This window comes from Typopeltis vanoorti, chromosome 22, assembly GCF_054136105.1.
Source record: "Typopeltis vanoorti isolate ZY-2024b chromosome 22, IOZ_Tvanoo_1.0, whole genome shotgun sequence".
Taxonomy (NCBI): domain Eukaryota; kingdom Metazoa; phylum Arthropoda; class Arachnida; order Uropygi; family Thelyphonidae; genus Typopeltis; species Typopeltis vanoorti.
This window is the reverse complement of record NC_143570.1, coordinates 96520920-96542741: the sequence shown is the minus strand read 5'-3', so window position 1 is coordinate 96542741 and position 21822 is coordinate 96520920. Positions and strand designations below refer to the sequence as shown.

At 37.0% G+C, this 21822-nt stretch overlaps 1 protein-coding gene across 1 annotated transcript in view; it reads right to left on the bottom strand.

Annotated features, from left to right (window-relative positions):
- The window catches only part of Prosbeta3 (proteasome subunit beta type-3), a 92226-nt gene that overhangs the window by 51122 nt on the left and 19282 nt on the right, over positions 1-21822 (bottom strand). The gene's annotated exons all lie outside the window — the stretch shown is intronic.

Here is a 21822-nt window from a genome sequence, read left to right as displayed (position 1 = left end):
ATTGGCTGTCTGATAGGTATCAGAGAATTGTGTATGGTGGAGCAGTTTCCAGGAGGCAGAGGGTTACAAGTGGGGTTTCACATTGCTCAGTACTAGGACCTATATTGTTTAACCTTTATATCAATGACATAGCCAGTGGATTGCAGGGGGATATTCAGTTGTTTGCGGATGATGCGAAGCTGGGAAGGATTATTAGTAATAGTGCAGATGTGGCAGCCCTGCAAGAGGATGGCCAAATGAATGGGGATGTCAGTTTAATGCAGCAAAATGTAAGGTCTTGAGGTTTGGGAAACAGATGGGATGCTGCATGCTCTATGGGAGGAGTTATACTGGAGGAAGTAGGGGAGACAAGAGATCTGGGGTTGATGATTGATAGAAAACTGAAGTTTAGAGGACATATTGCAAAGGTGGTGAAGGTAACACAGAGGATTGCTGCTATTATGAGAAGGACACTGACCTGCAGAGATAAGAGGGTTATCTTTCTGTTGTATAAGTCTCTGATCAAACCACACTTGGACTATTGTTCTCAGATTTGTTCCCCAGGATTTGAAGGGGATAAATTAACTGTGGAAAGGATACAAAGACGGATGACAAAGATGGTTTCAGGACTGTACAAGGATAGTTATGAGGATCGGCTGAGAGAATGTGGACTGCAGAGTTTGGTGGATAGAAGAAGGAGAGGTGATATGATTGAGACTTTTAAATTGTTGAGAGGTGGTTACAGGGTTGACACTGGGGAGTTCTTTCGCTTGGTTGAACAGCTGGAAGGAGTGATGACAAGAGGCCATCCCTGGAAGTTACGAAAGGAAACTGTGAGCAAGAGGGTAAGGAGTGGTTTCTTTGTGTGGAGGGTGGTTGATTCGTGGAATGCATTGCCTGATGGAGTGGTGCGAGCGAGAACGGTCAGTGAGTTTAAAGAGTGGTATGATAGACTTTGTGTTTCTCAGGGGGGGGGGACCTCCCCTCGATGAGTCTTGACAGACTTTATGTCTTAGGAAGGACCTCCCTCGATGAGTCTTTTGACTCCTTGGAGGCCTGAATAATAATAATAAGGTTGGTGATGGTAAGGAAGAGAAATCTGACAGAGAAAACAGTCTCAGTTTAGTATTTAGGCTTATGTGCTGGTTTAAACTCATTATTAGATTTAATGGAATGAATGCAGCACAGAGGAACAACAAAATACAAGTTCATTAGATCTTATATTTCATCACAGGGATACAATCTCAAAATTGTAAAAGCACATACAATAAACTCAAAATGATTAAGTGGAAAAACTAGACTAAAAGCCTTAAGTCCAACATAAGGCTAGCTTTAGTTGTTGGGTTGGAGGCCTAACAATTAAAGTTTAACACAACCATATTTATTAAGGTTTAACAAATCTGCTGCTGATTTAAAGAAAAACTTTCAAGTTTATATTTATTGCATGAAGCACAGCATTCCTCCCTCCCCATTTGATTCCGAGTAAGATATCTGCACAGAATTTCATTCCATTAAACCTAATAATGAGAATGAGAGAAAATTAACCAAGCAGACACTGCTTGGTTAATTTTCCAGAGCTTGGTTAACGAAGCTCTAGAAATTCCAATTATGAAACTGGAAAGACATCATAAATACCTGATCAAAGTCTATACTGACCCTGATCAGGCGTTGGATGCAAATTTTAAATTTTAGGTCTGAGAATCTTAAAGAAATAACCATCAATCAAGGAGTAAAACAAGACTGTAGACAGCTTATCTCATCTTTATTGAACAAATATACATAGGTACTTGGTGAGCAACATTCATTTTTAAAAATTATTGAAACAAGTATCATGTTATAGCAAAATTTCAGCGTAATATAAACCAAAATAATTACCCAACATTTCAACCTTCATATCAAGGTCATCATTTGGAGTATACATATATACAAAGAAACAAGCTAGGTTACAATCTACATAATATGCTAAAGTCACACTAATTTAGTCAATCATGACTGGCCTAACCTCTGGTGAGGGAAAAAAGCTAGAGGGGAACATCAAAACTCAGTACCATATATTATCGTGTATAATGCGAACTAGAAATTTTGTTTGAAAACTAGCCCTAAAATGCTATGTCCACGTATAATGCGATCTGTTAATCTTGTTCCATAACATTATAAATAATACGATACGAATTAACGAAAGAAATATTTATTTTAAAACAAAATGTCAAAATCCTTTAAATTCTTCTTCATCTTTTGAGTCATCAAACATTTCATTTATAAATTCATCTGTAGGGATTGCATCATCAGTGTAGCAGCTGTCATCATCGTCTTCATGATCTCCATTTTGTTGTGCGTCATCCTCGCTTTCGTATATGACATGATCTTCGGATCCATCCATTGAATTACTTATGCCACATTTAAGAAATGAGCGCTGAATCTTTTCAGATGGTATCGAATCCCATGCTTCTTTAACACAGCTGGTGACTAGGATGAACTCAGGCTTCTGAAAATTCCCACCCTTTGTCATCGTCACCAAACCAGATGACATCCATTCTCTCCACGTAAGTGATCTTTAAATGGCTTATTCAAGCGGCTGCAAAACGGAAGTTAGGCCACCCGGTATGGCTGCTAGGTCTGTACGTAGCTCACGTGCTTTCTCTTTGCTTGCCTCCGTTAAAGGGGCCGGAACATATCCCAGACTAGCATGCTTTGTTGACGTAACAATCTGCCTGGACATATGTTCCATACTTGATCCACACCTTCTTCATCCATCCAACCTTTCTGATTGGCACAACAATTACACCTGGTGGAAATTTCATATGCTTCGGAATTTTCTTCCTTTTAAATATCACTGTTGGCTTTAATTTGGTTCCATCTGCCATGCATGCTAGAACAACAGTAAAATGCGTTTTTTTCATGTCCCGTTGTTTTTATGAAGACACCCTATTCACCAACTGAGCTTACTGTTCGATTCCCAGGCATATCAAAGTACATGGGCATCTCATCCATATTGCCAATTTGGGAAAGTTCATATCCGTGACACTTCCGTAATTTAATGATAAATTTATGGAAGGACTGCACTTTTTCTTCAAGCTGGTTTGGTAACTTCTGCGCAATTTTTGTTCAGTGTCGTAATGTTAATGCTTTGCATCCATAAATCTGTTGCACCACCCAGGCGAAGCATGAAAAGATGAAATACCTGGTGTGTTCTTGAATTTACCATTCTTGAGTTGTAGAGCTCAAAAACGAATTGCATTTCTTGTTACTATAATGCAATCTTGTCGTTGCATCAAAATCCATTCATTTAGCTCTTCTTCGAGTTCTGGAAAGGATGCTACATCTCCACAACAGGCACGTTTCGTTTTGGGGATTTTTTCAAGACCGTCTTTTTGCTTATGCCAAAGTCTAATATTACTCTCTGCCACACCAAATTCTCTCATAGCAACACTGTTATTATGTTCTTCTGCAAACTGCACAACACGATGCATGCTCGGTCGCCAAATGCGAGTGGGTCAAGTAGATTTGGTTGCATAGGCATTAGGTAGTATATATTGTGTGTGCAAGTCTAATAAGATGTTATATTTTTTAGGATCCGCATATAATGCGAACCCCTAACTTTAAGTAGTATTTTTTACCATAAATTTTTTGCATTATATGCAATAATATACGGTAATAAATTTTTGTCAAGTGTTATGTTTTTAACTTTGTTTATGAAGCATTATGTGTTCGTTATAACTATCTCTTGATAATTTCAAACAAATAAAAGACTCTAGTTTTGATGAAGGTTTTTAAGGTCAGATGATAGTGTTATCAGTTGACCAAATTAGTGACTTTAACATGCTATGTGGGTCAAAATGTTGGATAATTATTTTGGTTTATATTTTGAAATCAGCAAAAAAGCCCTTAAAAATCATACAGTATGCTGAAGTTTTATTATAAAATGATACTTGTTCCATAATTTTCTCTTTTTATTTATTCGTATGGGTGTTCCCCCCATTCCTCAACTGTCCCTTAGGACAGGTTGAGCCTTCCTAATTAGGGAATTATGTATTTTATGACTGTAAATCTGTGTGTTCACAAGCTGGTTTGCCTGTTTTGTGGGACAAAAACACCAGTGTTACCAGGTGAAAAAATCCTCTACCTTTGTATGAGACCAACTAACTCATCATTAGTCGAAAGAGACCAGATAAAGGTTCCTCACATCATGGATGGGAATTGAACCTAGGTCTTTCCGACCAAAGGGCTCCGTCTATACTGACTGAGCTATGGAGGCAATACAGTTTTATATCCCATTCCCTACATGACTTAAAATACAGAGATGCGAAGATAAGTTAAAAAATCAGTTTTCAAATTACAAAAAACATTTAAGGACTATGAAAGGTAAATTTCAATTCCTAAAACTAAAATAATGGCTTTTAATGGAAAATTCCAAGTTAGAATGAAAACTGTTCAAGTTCAACTGCATAAGATGAAATAATACATTTAATAATGGAAATGGGATTGATAAAAAATAAATAATTCCAATATATGTGGAATAAAATAAAAGCTTTCAAAGGTAAAACCAGAAAAGAAATACAAATAATATAAAATAATGACCACACATACATTAATGCACTCATGAGAAACATAGATTCTAAATAAAAATTATTAAAGATCTTATTAACATACAAACATGCAGAAATGAAATTCCTAAAATCAGCAAAAGGCTTTGTAAGATTAGGTCATATCAGAAATGAAGCTATCAGAAAAAAGGTGAATACCTAAATGACAAAAGGAAGATTACCAAGAAGAACTTCTAAACTCACTTCTAAGTGAGTTTAGAAGTTCTTCTAAACTCACTTAGAAGAGTCAATTTTTAAGCAGAACCACCTAACCATGAATTAAAAAGATTTGAATACACTAATTTTGCTTTGCATTTTAAGTGTTACATTGATAAGACCTCAGGTATCTCTCGATTAACACGGTTAATTAATCCCTTGATGTTACCGAGTATATCAAATCTAATAATCAATGGCAAAAAGTACAATTCATCCCTGATCAATCACTGTACTAATAGTTCGTTTTATATGGTACTGTTTTAGGAAAGATAAAAAATGAATGCAAAGTAAATGTTTAATAAATGCTTTATTAAACATATCTACATTATTTATTGCAATTTTTTTTTATCAAAAGAAGTTATCAAGAGCCATTTGAACAGTTTTAGTTTGTTTTTTTTTATCAGCATAAATTCTATGATAACAAAAAAGCAATAAAACAAAGAAAAAACACTGCAAATATAATATACGATGGTACAAATTAAGTGGATATCGAATCCAACGTTATTTCATAGCTGAATATAGAAACTACAAGAGTTTCATGCCGAATATATAGAAACTAAAAGTTTCGGCAAATGCAAGCATAACCAACCTTATGGGCAACCGCAGTAAAGGTGGAGTAAGCTCCAGATCACTTTTGCTTAGTATTTTCCTTAAATGTAAAGCACATCTCCTAGAGGATATGCATGATAAGCAAGTCTTTGGCTCTCTATTGTAATAGATGATAGTTTATTTATTTTCAGTTACAATCTAAAAATTATTGAACAAAGAATAATAATAATAAAAAAAAAACTAAACCATACTATACTGACATCAGAGGTCGCGGTATCTCTCAGATACAGTTTACTGTCAAATATCACAAACCTTTACATAACATGTGTTAAACCAAACTGAGCAAAAAACAGTGCAGAATATTACTCGTAACATATGAACGCACAGCTACTCATGACTTCCAAGCTATACAGTGAATTGTGTGAGAATATTTATATTAAGCATTTTGCTTGTATCTGTCAGATCAGCTGTGAGCTCCTCAGGGGTAAAGGTACGTTAATCAAAACTCTTGCCACGTATATCAAGGGATTGTCACAATTAATTTCGCCGTGATAATCAAAACCGCGTTAAGCAAGGGATACCTGTACGTTATTTGTGAAATCATTTACAACAAAAATTAGCTAACTTGTTTTTCCTGTTTTGAAAGCAACTCCAAAAGAAGCAGCTCTTAAGAGACAGGAAACACTCCATATAGCAAGCATGAACTTCAACAATATCATAAATATGGATTATAATTGACTGGTCAAGACAGCTTGCAGATAATATCTTTGCTGTATATAATAATATTTTATATTATTATATAAAATATTATTATATAGATAATTTTTTAAATTATATAGATAATATTTTTTAAATGCTAAACAGACAAAAATTATTACAGAATGTCACATGACATCTTTTAGTACTTAGTTTTTATTTTTTTTTAAGTTAAAATGTCTAATGCTTTCAAATGAAAAAATATATTTCAAAATACAAAACATAATTAAAATGGTTTAAAAAAAATACCATAGTCTGCTCATGGTATCGATGTACTATAGGTTTACAACCTCTTGTGGTGGGTGGGAAACAAAAAAGAATGCAGTTAAAGTGAAAGTCTGTATTCTAGTGCCAAATGTTTATTAAAACACTGCTTTAATAAACATAGGGATGGATTTTAGAGTGATTACAGTCACAAGATGTCTCAAGACCAAGAGATCAGATCATCTATGCATGAACAAAAGATTAGAGAGAGAAGAAAGGAATCAATTAATGAGTTCCTTGAAGAGCATGTGCACTGGGAGAAATGGTGAGGAAGACTGTTCCAAAGAACAGAGTTATATGGAATTAAGTAAGAGGATGCGAATTTAGCAAGTCTGGAGATGAATGTTATTTGGTGTTGACCAGCAGCCACCCCTCTGTACGTGAATAGATATGAAAGTGGAGGAATAGTCACAGTCAGTTGTGACTATTCCTCCAGAGAGGATGCTATTAAGAAAATAGCTCCATTTTGATACAATGTAGCATTCTGTGTGTAGAGGCTTAATGGAGCACTCAGAAAGGATTAAAACAAAATTTAATACTTCCTATATATTTCGTCTCAGTAAATGAGACATCTTCAGGGATTACAAAAAAAAACTAATGTAACATCAAAAAGAAATAACACACAATACTAAGCCCAACCACGTGGGTGACACTAAAGTCCTATCTAGGTGGAGTGCCCTCTAAGGGCGGTTGTGGCCTTGTAAAGTGGGACCTCTGGTGATAAGCATTTCCCAAATCTTAGGAAGCTCAATGCAACCATATTTGTTGAGATGTGGTTGGTACCTGAGAGCTGCTGCTGATTCTAAGAATAGTCTCTTTTTTGAATTTGCTGTGGTGGAGCATGGTAGTTTTTTTTCATGAGATCCTGTGGGTTGCATCCAAGACATGGTCAGCAAAGCCTGACTGACCATAGTTGTGTTTGCAGATGTATGACTTATGTTCCTCCAGGAGGATAGTGGCTGATCTGCCTGTCTGTCCAAAGTACGTCAGTTTACCTGACGTACTTTGGACAGACTTTAGACTCCAGGCACTGAGAGAGGAGGGAGCTGATCTTTTGTAGAGCAGATAAGGGTAGGAAGTTTGCAGTGGGGCTTAAATGCTGTGTGTAGGTTGTACTTTTTTAAAATCTTGGCTATTTTTTCTGATGTGCCACGGATGTAGGGTATGGTGATGGCATTTCTAAACTTTTTCTGAAGAGAAGACCGAGGGGAGAGGGAGAACCTGATTTTTTTTTAATACTGTGATCACTGTAGCCATTGGAGAGGAAAGTGTTGTGTATGTGGTAAGGGCAGCTCCACTGGAACAGAGATTGTGGGCTCTCTTGGTTAAAGTTTAAACAATGCCATATTGTTGAGCGGGGTGGTGGTGGGAGAGTTTGTGAATGTATCTGCCTGTGTGTGTGTGGGTTTCCTATATACAGTGAAGGAAAGTGTAACTAAGGTGTCTAGGAAGGGTAAACAATTGTTCTTTTCCTTTTCCACTGTAAACTGGATTCTTGGATGTAGGCTGTTGAGATGACTGAGGAAAGAGTCAAATGTGTCTGGGCCATGAGGCCAAATAGAGAACACATCGTCTACATATCTTAGCTAGATGGAAGGTTTGAGAGGGCTGAGTCTATGGCTCGTTTTGCATATAAAAATTGGCAAGAGGGGGTGAGAGGGGAGACCCATGGCAGTTCCCTCTATCTGCTTGTAGATTTTGTTCTTCCAAGAAAAACAACCAGAATTGATGGCAAAGGAAAAGAGATCTAGAATGTCAGAAGGAAAAACATTTTTTAAGAGTGTTAACATATCAATTAAGGAAATATTGGTAAACAATGAGGAGATGTCAAAGCTTACTAATATGTCTGTGTTATTTAAGGTTAGATTTTCTATGAGGGTTTTAAAATGGGTAGAGTTTTTTATATAGGATGTGGAAAGTCCAGTGGGGGGGCAGAGAGCTGGCCAGCTGTTTTGACAGCTTGTAGCAAGGTGCATTAGTGGCATCTACTATAGGTCTTAGTCAGGAATTGGGTTTATGGATTTTTGGTAAACCATATATTCGGAGGGGACGGGAACAGAAAGGTTCGAGTTTTTTGTGATTTCTTGGAGCCAGGAAGGCTTGGCTGACCATGCCTTGGATACAACCCACAGGATCTCATGGGAAAAAACCACCATGCTCCACCACAGCAAATTCAAAAAAGAGAGACTATTCTTAGAATCAGCAGCAGCTCTCAGGAACCAACCAAATCTCAACAAATATGGTTGCATTAAGCTTCCTAAGATTTGGGAAACGCTTATCACCAGAGGTCCCACTTTACATTCCAGGCCACCTACAACCGTCCTTAGAGGGTGCTCCACCTAGATAGGACTTTAGTGTCACCCACATGGTTGGACTTAGTATTGTGTGTTATTTGTTTTTGATGTTACATTAGTTTTTTTGTAATCCCTGAAAATGTCACATTCACTGAGACGAAATATATAGGAAGTATTAAATTTTGTTTTAATCCTTTCTGAGTGCTGTGTACAATCCATTAAGCCTCCAATATAATGTAGCATTCTGAGAGTGATTTCTGGAGAACTACTCCAAAGGTAAGAGCAGTATTCTAAGGTTGGGTGGATTTGCGATTTATAGTGTCAGAAGTTGTACAACAAAAAAATACAAAGCTTTTTTTTTTTTTTAAAGGCTGAAGAGGCTATGGATGTGATGTTGGTATGCCAGGATAGGCTAGATGAAAGTGACAATCAGCTCAAGAAGAGAAAACTGATTGTGGTTGGTGAACAAAAAACTATCAAAAGCAAGAGAGTGTAAGTATTTCTTCCTGGAATAGGCAGGATTGTGTTTTCTCTTCTTCTTTCTAACATGGATTTTAGGCTGGGTGGCCTATTACAGTCTCGTGCCATCTCTTACTTGGTCTTCTGATTCTTCTTTTTTCACTTATTTTATATCTATATAATATTTTCAGTAGTCTGCTGTTGTCCATTAGTTTTAAATGTTCTATCCATTTTTGTTTATACTGTCTTATGTAGTAATTAACTGGTTTTATATTCAGGGATGATTATGTTTTGAAGGCTTTAAAATTTATTAAATTATCTTAACTGCACTTGAGAATGACTAGAAGATTAGTGTTTAATGCATTGGCCATAGAAGATCTTGAAGCTTGAGTCAACCGAATACTACGGGGTTTTCTGAATGACAAATGGAGTGTACTCTCAACAGCAAAGCTATCAAGAGGACTGAACATCAGTGAGAAATGATTAATAATTACTAATACACAGGAAAAAGAGTTTAGGTCACTACTGGAAAAAAATAAAATAAAATCAGAGATTTATCCTTTGCACATTGGACTATTAGCACTATTAATGCTAAGGGCATAAATCAGCAATCTAATCTTGCAAAGAAATAAGTAAAGGAAGGGTGGCAAGAGGGCTTTTGTCTTGCATGAAATGAGGTCATTTTATGAGAACATTTATTTCAAAACATTTATAGGTCTTCAATATAATCAATGTTCAGCCTTATTACTGGTACTCAATGTTTAGAGCAAATCTTCAATTCTTGTAACACTTTTTTTTCCCCCATTTGTGGATGTGCTTGATAAGTTGGGTCACTACAGTAGAAACCTCATCGATGAAGCATTTCCCACTGAGTGGTTTTCCTAAATTTAGAGAACAGACTGAAGTCTGAAGAACTCTTGTTGGAGGCTGTAATAAAATAGCACTGTGAAAGAAACTTGTAACACACAAATGCAACACAAAACAAAACTAAGCGAAACACATTCATGAAATACTAGAGGTCTTGGTTCTAAACTGGCATCTTGGAGTTTCCTATAATGTTTCTGATAATTTGGGAAGTTTCATGCATCTTCATTTACTCAGGCTGGTTTTTGAGAGAGAAACTGCAGATTCTACAGTCTCTCAGTTTCTAAACTTGCTGAGATAGAGCATGGTCATTTTGTTTCAACTGATTCTATGATTAGCATCTAAAGTATGTTCTGTAATACCTAACTGACCAGTCATGATTGGATTTGGACACATGATTTGGATCATGTGTTGAAAGTGATGGATACCTGGACTCAGTAGGAGGATCCAATCAGAGTGAATAAACTAGAAGAAGGTTTCAGGTATAATACTTTTGTATTATCTTATATAATACAAAAGTGTCTAGTAAATTAAAAGGAAAGATCTACAAAATGGCAGTAAGACCAGCACTGATGTAGAGTACTGAGACCTGGCAAATGACAAAGAAATGAGTGAAGAGATAGACATAGATGAAATGAGAATGTCAAGTCTTTGAAAGGTATAACAAGATTGGATAAGATCAAAAACTCACCGATCCAGAGACAATGAAGGTGACACAAATACCTGCGAAGATTAAGGTATCAGAGCTGAGGTGGTTTGGTCATGTTATGCAGCAAGACAAAAGCTATGCATGAAGGAGAATGCTGGAGATGAAGCCTCTAGGCAAAGAAGTAAGGGAAGATCTAAACAACGATGGCTGGAGAGCTTGAGAGGACACCTCCAAGTTGGCATAGAGAAGAACAGCCTTATAACTGAATGAAGGAGGTTGATCTGCTGCAGTGATCCTACTTCAGTGGGAATAAAGTGGAAGAACTATAGCCATTAGAGAGGAAATAGTTTTTTTTAATCCACTTGGTTATAAATGAAACTAAACTCACCACGAAATTATATTCTTGTTATATATTCTTGAAATTATTATTAAGAGTGACCTCAAGGAAGTCAGGGACTCGTCAAAGAAGTTCACATACTACATGCACCAGCTATCATACTTATTCTTGAATTCATTCGCACTGCTTGCACTTACAACGTCCAAAGGCAATCCATTCCAATCACACACCACTCTATGAGAGAAAAACATAGCCCTCACCTCCTTCTTAGCAGCATTCATTCTCAGGTTCCAAGGATGTCCTCTTGTCCTTCCCCACCCTCCATCAATTGAAATCCTGTATGACCCTTTCAGAAGTTTGTAAGTCTCAATAATATCACCCCTCTTTCTCCTATTTGCTAGTGTCTGCAGCAGGAGCGGCTCGTGCATAGGCATTGCAGAACTTCAGCTCCCCCAATTTTTCTGAATATATAAATTTACTAATTTATTTATATTTGCTTCTAATATTTAATTTTATCATCAGCAATCCTATATAATTCTCTTATTTTGTATAAAAAATAATAAAAATCCATCTTGTACACTTAGGAGGGCGAAGGATGCTAGCAGCACTGTGTTTACCACAGTGTCATATTGCTACGCATGCAAGCATGTGCAAGTCATAGTGAGATGTGAGCTATTAGCATAATGCGGCAATGTCCGTCGTGCAGTTCCACTATTGTTTATATGCAGTTTGCGCAAGTAGTAGAGTATTTGCAGTGCTTATCATGTTTACTCCATTTCTTTAAATATTGGGACATTACAATTAAAGGATTTCAGTGTAATGTCCAAAAATTGTAAATCCATTCCTTTAATTGCAATTAAAGGAATGGATTTTATTTTTAAGTAATTTTCAATTATACTAAACTGTATAATTTTATCGATAATAATATTTTTTCATGAAACAAAACAAGAAGAATATATTTTATTTTTAAATAATTTTGAATTATACCAAACTTTTTCATGTTTTAATTTTTTAAGAAATTTTTACCATTATTTTGATATTTAGGAAAAATAATATAAGGGAATTTATGAATAATAGAGGGAACAAAAGGTTCAAGAGTTTTGGATTTGGTTATAGCATCAGAAGATAATAACTGAGATGACATCTCTCCCACCAGTTGAAGAGAGTGACCATACGGTTTTGGCTCGGAAAATGAATAGATGCAGGAGTATCAAAGAGTCGGGAACGTATGTGGAATTATAAGGCAGGTGATTATAATAGTCTTACACGTCAACTTGGGGAAGTTTCATGGAGGGAGGAATTGGAAGGCCAGAATATCATTAGTGCATGGGAAATTGTGAAAGAATATTTGTTAGCAGCAATGGTAAGTTGTATACCACGAGTGAAGAAAAGGACACAATTTGGAGTAAAGTGGATGACACAATAATAAGCAGGAATTGCATCTGAAAAAGAGGCTATGGAAGAGATGATGCATGAAGAATATAAGACACAGGCTAGAAGAGTGACTAGTATGGTAAGGAAGGTGAAACTGGAATATGAGAGGAGATTGGCCCTAAGATCCAAAGAAAATCCTAAGGAATTTTTTAGCTATGTGGCCAGTAGGAGGAGAAATGACTGGAGAAGAATGATATTGCAGGATAAAAATGGGAATAGAGTGACTGATGCAGAGGACATAGCAGAATTGTTCAATGAACACTTTACTGGAGTATTTCATCCTGGAGGAGTCAGTTTTAATACTAGAGGGATAGGGCAGGTTGGAGGTTTAGAAGTACAGAAGGAGAGTGTGTTTCAAATACTGAGTACTCTGATTGTCAGTAAAGCTGTGCACTGGATGGTATTTCACTACGAGTTTTGAGAGAATGTGATAAGGAACTGACAGTGCCTTTGACCTGGCTTTTCAATGAAAGTCTAGCAGCTGGAAAGGTGTATATGGAATAGAAGGAAGGTAAGATAGTGCCATTGCATAAGGTAGTAGCAGGCTGGAAGTGTCTAATTCTCAGCCAGTTTGCATGTCATCAGTAGTTGTTAAGATCTTGGAGAAAGTAGTAAGGGACCTTATACAGCATTGGGCAGATGAGGGTGGTGTTATCCATAAGAGTCAACATGGATTTGTGAAGGGGCGCTAGTTTTAGCAATATGCTAGCCTTTTATGATAAAGTTACAAGAGCATTAGATGAGGGAAAGGTATATACTGCCATTTTGTTAGACTAAGCGAAAGCATCTGATAGGGTGCCGCATGATAAGCTGATATTTAAGTTGCAGCACATGGGTCTGGATGTCAGATTGGTCAACTGGATTCAGGATTGGCTGTCCGATAGGCATCAGAAAGTTGTGTATGGTGGGGCAGTTTCCAGGAGGAAAAGGGTTACAAGTGGGGTTTCACAGGGCTCAGTACTAGGACCTATATTGTTTAACCTTTATATCAATGACATTGTCAGTGGATTGCAAGGGGATATTCAGTTGTTTGCAGATGATGCGAAGCTAGGAAAGATTATTAGTAATAGTGCAGATGTGGTAGCCCTGCAAGAAGATTTGAATAAGCAGGATAGATGGGCAAATGAATGGGGATGTCAGTTTAATGCAGCAAAACGTAAGGTCTTGAGGTTTGGGAAACATCGATAGGATGCTGCATACTCTATGAGAGGAGTTATACTGGAGGAAGTAGGGGAGACAAGAGATCTGGGGTTGATGATTGATAGAAACCTGAAATTTAGAGGACATATTGTAAAGGTGGTGAAGTTAACACAGAGGATTGCTCCAATAATGAGGACACTCACCTGACCTGCAGAGATAAAAGGGTTATCATTCCATTGTATAAGTCTCTGATCAGACTACACTTAGACTATTGTTCTCAAATTTGGTCCCCAGGATTTGAAAGGGGTAAATTAACTGTGGAAAGGGTACAAAGGCAGATAACAAAGATGGTTTCAGGACTGTACAATGTTAGTTATAATGATCAGCTGAGGGAATGAATGTGGACTACAGAGTTTGGTGGATAGAAGAAGGAGAGGTGATATGACTGAGACTTTTAAACTGTTGAGAGGTAGTTGCAGGGTTGCACTGGGGAGTTCTTTCGCTTGGTTGAACAGCAGGAAGGAGTGATTAAATAAGGCCATCTCTGAAAGTTATGAAAGAAAACTGTTTGCAAGAGGGCGAGGAGTGGTTTCTTTGTATGGAGGGTGGTTGAACCATGGAATGCATTGTCTAATGGAGTGGTGAGAGCAAGAACTGTCAATGAGTTTAAGGAGTGGTATGATAAACTTCATGTTTCTCAGTGGGGAACCTCCCCTCGACGTGTCTTGATAGACTTTGTGTTTCTTAGGAAGGACCTCCCACGATGAGTCTTTTGACTCCATGGAGGCCCGAATAATATTAATAATTTTATCCAAACACATACAGTGTGTATGTATATTTCGAAAGTTGCAGCAACCCCCCATGATTTCAAGCCACGAGCTGTTACTGGTCTGCAGCCTAGAAATTCTCAATCTGTCTTCATAAACAGTATTCCATAATCCTGATATTTTGACAGTCTCCTTTGCAATCTCTCCAATATATAAGAATCACAATAGAAACCAGGACCCCAGACTTGCACACAATAGTCCAGGTGAGGTCTTATCAAGGCCTTGTAAAGAGGAAAATGACATCATTTACACGCGAATTTTGTTTCAGCATTGCAATTATCTTTTGAGTTATATTTGCAATCTTTACTGCAATGCCCCTGAACTTCAATTTCCTATCTACTAACACTCCAAGATCCCTAGGCTCAGTTTCTTTTAGCATAATCCCACCAATGAACTTTATTGTTTTTAAACTTTATTACAATGTTCCAACATAAAAATTTGCACAAATTCACATGGAGAGAAGATGCGAGGAATAAGAAAAGTCACATTGACTATGCTATTGTTGATAGTGATGTTTTCTCAGTGGTGCAGGACACTAGTGCGTAAAAAGGATTTGAAACTGGAAATGATCACCATTTAGTCTTGAGCAGATTAAAATTGAATTTCATATTGTAAATAAGAACATGGAAGAGTTTTAAAGCAAATACAAGTAGACAAAATACAAAACATTATTCAAGAAAAAAAATGAGAGTTTGAGAACAGGAACCAAACCTTGGAGATTCAGTGGCAAGCTCTGAAGAAAACATTGATTGATTCAGCCAGAGAGGCGATGTTGTCTGCAAGGATAGAAAAATCAGAACACCATTGTGGACACAGGAAGTTAAAGAGGCAGTGAAGGACAAGAAGAAAGCATATCAAAAATTCCTGGAGAATAAGTCAACTTGTGCTGTTAGAGAATACAGAGACAAATGTAAGAAAGCTAAACACCACGTAAAGCTAGCTAAACAAGTCATGGGAAGACTATGGTAAGAACATAGAAAATGAATACCAGGAAGGTGGCAAGATATTCTGGAGGCTGTGAAAAAAGGCTCAGAAATTGAGGAAAGAGTGCTGTAAAGGATTAAAGATGATAAAAGGTGACCATGATAACTGGAGAAAAATATATTCTTGATATATTTTTGTCCTTGATTTTGACATTGAAGATGGTATGTCATGTTTGTGGATAGCTCCTGAACAGATAAGTGATATTTTGAGTAAAAATTGATGAATTTGCATAGTATTTACATAGTATTGTTTACTTTTAGTATTTTAGCAAGTCTGGGTGATTTTTTTTTTTTGAGTATTTTAATAGTAAATTGATAGATACGATTATCTGGCTCCTCTTTATGGAATATGAAGTATTCCATAAAGAGGAATACAAAGATGGCATCCAGGTCACCATATTTGTCTAAAAATCTTAACTTAAAGGATTTGATTCAGTGTACCATTTGCGAAATGTATGCACTGAGGAGAGAGGTTGGAGTCTGGTTAAACAACGACAGTGGAGTGAATATGTGCAAAAGTGTAAAGAATGTGAGGATTTAAAGAGTGCTTCAGGTCATGTGAATAATATTGTTGATGAAAGTGAGAATCTAATAACAGTGATATTCACGGTATGAATGGCGATATTTGCGAGGTAGTGCCTGATAGCTGTGAGTGGCGTTGAAAGTGAGATTGAAGATAAACATACAGAACAATTGAATGAATCATCAGAGAATAAAAATGATGACATTGACACAATGAGTGAGATCGCTTTATTATGTGAAGCGATACATAAGGCAAATCGGCAGCTGGAGAGTTGGCAAAAATGTTTACCAAGCATACTGACTAATAATAGGCAAAAGTATGATAGAAAAAATAAGGGTACGATAGTGAGTGTAAACAAAATGAAAGAGCATGTGTAGTATGGAGAATCCTTAGTAAGAGGTGTGTTAGTTGACAGTTTAACAAAATCGTACCAACCCGGTGCAAATGTTAAGAATGTGAGTCAATTAGAATGTAAAAGCAGCGGGTGAAAGAATTGATAGTGGTGGCAGGTACAAATGATTTGAAAAGAAACAAAAAAGCTATGACTGAGGATGTGAGGAATTGCTTGAGGTAGCAAAAGAGAAGAGTGAGAAAATTAGGTTGGTGAGTATGTTGCCACGGTATGACAGTGAAGAGTATAGAAGGAGGGCCATAATTGCTAATGACTTTATGCATGAATTATATTTGATGAGTGGTGTGGAATTTGTGGAATGAGTCCGATGGGCGAAAGGATTTATATAAAATGGATGGTTTACATTTGAATGGATTTGGTGTACCGAGACTTGAATCAGAATGGGATAGTTCGTATAACGCATCAAAATAGGGAGAGGACAAATCGGCTACTGCAATTCATGTATACAAATGCTAGAAGTAAATAGGAACAAGAAGGAAGAATTTTTGGCCTTGGTTGGCACTTCCAGACCACAGGTTATTGGCATTAGTGAAACATGGCTGACAGATGATGGCACAGCTAATGGGATTGAATGTGAGGGGTATGGTGTGTTCAGGAGTGACAGGGAGAATAAGATGAGGGGAGGAGTGTTATTGATGACAGCTGATGAGCTACAGCCAAGAAGAATAGAAGTAGAACTGCAGGATAGAGAAAAGAGCACATTTGGTGTAAGATTGAAACTAGCAGAACTAAATATACAGTTGGGTGCTGCTATAGACCAGGTAATGGAATAGATGGTGGAGATAGTATGCATAAGCAAATAGAAGAAATGGATGTAAGGAGGGTAATTATTATGGGAGATTTCAACTATGGTAACATTGATTGGAAGAGGACACATGGGAGGAAGGAATTGGATTTTATGTGGTTATTAAGGGATAACTACGTGCAACAGCATGTAATGGAAAATACTAGGGGTCAGAGAGTGCCTGACATGGTAATTGCATCTGAGAATTTGGCTGTAACGAATATGACTACATTGCCACCAATTGGTGAGAGTGATCATAGGGTCTTGGCTTGGGAGGTGGCTAAAGGTGTGGAATTTACAATTAAGACAAGGTACATGTGGACTTATCGGGCTGGTAAGTATGACAAGCTTAGGAGATTGATTGCACATGCCATGGCATTGAACCAAGGACTAGAAGTTGATAGTGCACGGGAGGCGGTTAAGAAGTGTTTGCATTAAGCAATGGCTGACTGTATACCTAGAGTCCGAATAATAAATCAAGGGGGTTAAATGGATGAATAACACCATTAAGCTTAAGCTGCAAAAAAAAAAAAGAAACAACTATGTAGGGAATTTAAGGAGAAAGGTGACCTGCAGGCACATGAACAGTATAAAGTGCAGGACAGAAGGGTAACAAGTGTGGTAAGAAAAGCAAAAAAAGGATTACGAAAGAACATTGGCCATGCAGGCTAAAGAGAATCCTAAACAGTTTTTTCTATATGTTGCAAGTAGAGAAAAAATGTATATGGCAGAATGATTTTAAAGAATGCCGATGGTAGGGAGGTAACTGAATCAGTTGATATAGTTGAATTACTGAGCGAGCACTTTGCAAGAATATATCTTCCAGGTAGTGACACAGCAGAAATGAATGAACCAATAGATTATATGGGAATTGTGGTGAACGAAGTGGAGGTGAGTAGTCTATCATACCATTGCAAAACCTCAATGTCAATACATCTGTGGGATTGGATGATATACCAGCTCATGTCATACGTGAAGCGGCTAAAGAATTGTCAGTACCCTTGACCATTTTGTTTCATTTGAGTCTCAGGTCTGGGTTAGTCCCGAGGGGATGGAAAGAGGGGAAAATAGTTTCACTGCATAAAGGAGGTTCCAAGACTGCTGTTGTAAATTACTGACCGATTAGCGTATCAGAAATCATTGTCAAGGTCTTGGAGAAATTAGTCAAGAGAAGAATACAGGACTCAATAGATGAAAATGGGATACAGTATGAGGGACAACATGGTTTTGTGAAGGGGAAGATCATACCTCAGTAATTTACTCACACTTTACAACACAGTGATGGCTGAACTGGATAAGGGTAATGGGTTTACAGTGATTCTACTGATCTTGCTAAGGCCTTTGACTGGATACCACATGGAACTCTAATCAGTAAAATGCAGCATATGAGGATGGATATAGGGTTGGTGAGATGGATAGGAGGGTGGTTCATGGAAAGATATCAGAGTGGTTTGTTCAGGAGTAGAGTCCAAAAAACAGCTTGTGACTAGTGGTGTGTCGCAGGGTTCTGTTCTTGGACCACTAATTTGTTCATTAACGATAATGGAAAGGAGCTGAGAGGAAGTGTTCACTTGTTTGCTGATGATGCAAAGTTGGGTAGAGCAATCATGAGTGCAGAGGATGTCAAAATTTTGCAGGATTTGGATAGTTTGGAGGACTGGGCTAGGGAAAATGGATGTCAATTTAATGTGGCAAAGTGTAAGGTTATGCATTTTGGAGTGAAAAGATTAGCAGCAGTATATCACATTGGTGGAACCGTACTCCAGGAGAATGATGAGGCCAGGGATTAGGGAGTGTTGGTGGATAGGGAGTTGAAGTTTAGGGGGCACATTGCAAAATTGGCTAAATCAGCTCATCAAATCACTTGGTCGCTGAAGAATACATTGACGAACAGAGACAAGCAAGTTATTGTTCCTCTGTATCGAGCCTTGATAAGACCCCATCTCGACTACTGTGCCCGGATTTGGTCGCCTGGGTTTCTTCTAGATGGGGAGGAGGTGGAGAGGAACCAGAGGTGAGTGACCAAGATGATAGCAGGTCTATGGAATGAACCTTATGAAAACAGGTTGAAGATTTGTGGGTTGCAAAAATTGGTTGATAGGCAGAAAAGGTGATATGATTGAGACATTCAAATTACTGAAGGGTTTCTATAGGATTAATCCAGAAGATATTTTTGAGAATAGGACTATAGTCCTATTCTCAAATAGAATCTCAAATTTTTACTTGGAGAGGTGAATGAGTGGAATAAGCTGCCAGAGTCTGTTGTGGGTGCCATGACCGTGAATGAGTTAAAGACTTGAATGTCATTTCGACAATCATACCTTGAACGTCGAATAGTTGTTCTTGACATGATGTTGGGGCCTCCCTTGATGAGTCTGTTGACTCCTTGGAGTTGCCCGAGATGATAATAATAATAATAATATATGGAGTAATAACTTTGAAAAATTGCTAAATGAAACAATCAGTGAGAGCAGAGTGGTAAACACTCAACAGACATGCAATCAGGAATAGATATCCATACTTGAAGTAAATAAAAGCCATCAAAAGCCTGAAATATGGAAAGGCAGCTGGAGTAGATGATATTCAACCAGAAATGCTCAAGTATGTTGGTATAAAGTATTACAGTGGTTGTTCTGCCTAGTTCAGAATGCCTGGAAAGCGGGACAGATTCCAGATGACTGGAGTAGAGCTATCATAGTACCCATATACAAAAAGGGAAATAAAACTGAATGTGAGAATTACAGAGGTATTTCTCTACTGAGTGTTCCTGGTAAGATTTATGCAAGTATACTTGAGAAACTGTTGAGAAGAATTGTGGAAGAAAAGCTTGGTGAAGAATAAGCTGGATTTAGGCCAAATAGAAGCTGTCAGGATCAGATTTTCACTTTACAACAAATAGTTGAGAAATCATAGGAATATAACAAAGATCTGTATTTAAGTTTTGTAGATATGGAAAGGCATATGACAAGGTGCCATGAGAGAAGCTATTCAAAATTCTATAGCTGTATGATGTCAATGGGGTATTATAATGAGTAATACTTAGTCTTTATTTGAGTTGTAAGTCAGCAGTTAGAATTGAAAAATTACAGGAAGATGGTTTGATGTTAAATCTGGTGTCAGACAAGGGTGTACATTATCCTGTTATTCATTATCTATATGGATCACATTATGAAGGAAAGTGGTATTAAACTGATATCAAAATTGGATATGTTAATCTCAGCTCTTTACTTTATGCAGGTGAAGTCTGCAAGATTTGCTGACTAAATTGAATAACAGTTGTAAAAGATTTGGTATAAAGGTCAGCATTAACAAGACAAAGACAATGAAAATAGGCAGAAGCATTGAAAATGTCAACTACATTCAATAACAGGTTTGGTAGTGAAAGAACTAGGGCTCATCTTTGGAAATTGAGCCAAAGTGTAGTTAGCAGTAGTGTGATGATTAAATTTTTGCTTGGACAGTGGTGAATGAGTGAAATAGGTTGCCAGAGTCTGGTGTGGGTGCCATGACTACTAATGAGTTCAAAGCAAAGTATGATAGATAAGATATTATGCTTGACATAATGCCATAATCCTTGGATCCTCAATGTGTGTCTAAAGGACCACACAGAATTGCTCACATAATAATAATAATGTAATTATGTAAATATCTTCCGTATGTGTAGGTTTTCTGTAAATAAAAAGGATATTTCCATCATAAAGTTTATTTTATGATGGATGATGACTGTTAAGATGAGCTACAAATGTACCTGAGCCATGAGGCAAAATAGCAAACACATCAGCATAGTACAGTCAGACCGCGGGTTTAATTGTAGTTGCGTTGAGTGCTCGGTTTTCAAAATGTCCATGTAGACATTGGCTAGTGGTGGTGGGGAGAGTTAGATAGAAGAGGAGAGCCAACTGCAGTCTCATCCAGTTGTATATTTCCTTTCTATATGAAATAACCAAAATGAATGTGGAATTTGAATAATTTAATCATGTCAAAGGAAAAATGCAGCTTAATCCCATGTAACTAATTAAAGGATAATGTTATTAAGCCATTACATGCATCTAGAAGTGAAAGGTGCAAAAAAAAAAAAAGCAGTGATTCACCCCAGTCATATGACACATCTAGAAAATGTGTCACATAACTGGGATATGCCTGCATTTGTATATAGAGGTGGCTAGTTTCTTATCATTTGCCTCAGTATCCCATAACACACAGAACAATCCTTGGTCTAGCTACTGCTGATGAAACCTCAAATCCTTCCTATTATGCATAGCAATATGCACATCTGTAAAGAAGCATTCTACACATTATGGGATACTCAAGTGATTGATGTGAAGTCGACAGCCTCTGTATATAAATAGCCTAGTTGTGAAGATACTTCACCTTCAAACTATGTGATTAAACCTAGGTAGAAGGATTAGCTGGATTAAACAAAAATATAATTTCCTGTCAAGTAAATCTATTTTGTAACCAAGTGGAAAAAACTTTACAAAACCAGATATATAAATAAATATATATAAAAATTTATTAAATTTAAGTTAAATATGCTTTCACATCTATAAATAATGAATATAGCCAAAGGAAAAAAAACTCATATAATTGAAGTCTCTCCTCATAAACCAAAATGTGACTAAATTAAGGAAGCCCTAGTTCTTAATGCAATGCTGAGAGATCATTCGTCATCCAAATGCAAAACCAATTTCTCAATTCAGGAAAAGTAGTCTTATAATTCAAAATTTTATCTAAATAATTGAATGTTTGGCAAAAACACATTGTGCTCA